Below are 1,510 nucleotides of genomic sequence, written 5' to 3'. Positions count from 1 at the left end.
TCGGTTAGAGAAGCTCCCACAGTAGAAAGAGCATGGTTCCTCGAGGGTTCTGCTTAGTATGGATGGGGGTATGGGACTTCATTCATACATTGCACAAGTAGACCTTGAGAGGAAGCATGGTATTTTCATGATATTATAAATATGATTTGTACATCATGTTTTAAGAGTTTTACTAGCTTTAATATATTGCATGTGTCTTATTGCTTTATATATTGAGTTCAGTTATTCATGAGTTGAACAGAGCCAAGGTAAGTGTTCTCTTGTACTCTTTTCAAGCTTAAGTTGTGGTTTAGCTTTCCAGCTCGCATACTCGTACATTCAATGTACTGATGCCAGTTGGCCTGCATCTTATGACGATGCAGACACAGGTACCCCGGATCAGCATCCTGCACGCCGTTGATCCAGCTGAGCACTCTAGAGTCAGTGGTGAGCCTCCTTGCTTCCGGAGGACTCAATTGTTTTGTTCTCTTAGTTTTGTGTTATTAGGGTGTTGCGGGTCTGTCCCAACATCCATCTCAGTATGTTAGAGGCTTCATAGACAGACAGTCAGTCAGTTAGTATTGAGTCTCTCATCTATGTATTTATGTAAATATTCTATTTTGAGACTCGAGTTGCCTTTTTGGCTTGATTTCATCAGTTAAGTTATTTTATGTCTTTGTATGGCATTGAGTTATTCTGTTGAGTTAAGTTTCCGCTGAGTTAAGAAAGCCAGGCCAAGGGTTCGCTTGGGGCCAGCAATGGTCTCCGAGTGCTGGTCCCGCCCAGGGTGTAGACTCGGGGCGTGACATATATATAGTTGGAATCAATTTTAAAAGTATTCAATGTGCATTAAATTATTTAATGACGATGTAATTAAGTAAGATATGTGAATGAGAATAACCCGTACTTTATTCAAAATATTTTTACGTTTTTTTTGAAGCATGAATAATTCTAGAGATGAAATTCAATGCACACCACATTCATTTACATTGAATGTGGGACGTTTAAAATTAGTCTAACCTTTAGGCTTCTCCGATTGAACTTGTAATGACCCTCTTGGTCATTTCTGTGTCTTGCCTTCTGTGTGTCGTTTAGAGCGTTCCTGTAGCGACCCCAAGTCATTTATGACTTGCTGGGACTGACAGTTCGGTCACCTGGTCGTTCGTTTGGTCTTGGTGTGAGTTTTTGTGTTTTGGAGCTTATGAACCTTGAACGATCATTTTCGATCAAAAGTTCAAGAAGATGACATCGGAATCCAATTCTGACGATTCCATCAGCTCCGGAAGTGTCATTTTAAGCTAGTAGCATAGTTGACATGACTCCCGAGGTTTTCAGTGTGAGTCGGTGCGATTAGGCGTTTTAGCCTTTGAAATTTGGCTTAAGTTTGACTTTGGTCAACATTCTGAGTAAACGCGCTCGGATGAGAATTCCGTCAGCGTGGTTAGCTCCAAAATGTCGAGTTTGGTCTACAATGACCCTTCTTTTGTGTCCCGAGGTTTTCGATATCTTTCCGAGCCCTTTTGTGAGTTTT

This window comes from Solanum tuberosum, unplaced genomic scaffold (assembly GCF_000226075.1).
Source record: "Solanum tuberosum cultivar DM 1-3 516 R44 unplaced genomic scaffold, SolTub_3.0 scf00131, whole genome shotgun sequence".
Taxonomy (NCBI): Eukaryota; Viridiplantae; Streptophyta; class Magnoliopsida; order Solanales; family Solanaceae; genus Solanum; species Solanum tuberosum.
This window is presented reverse-complemented; position numbering follows the sequence as displayed.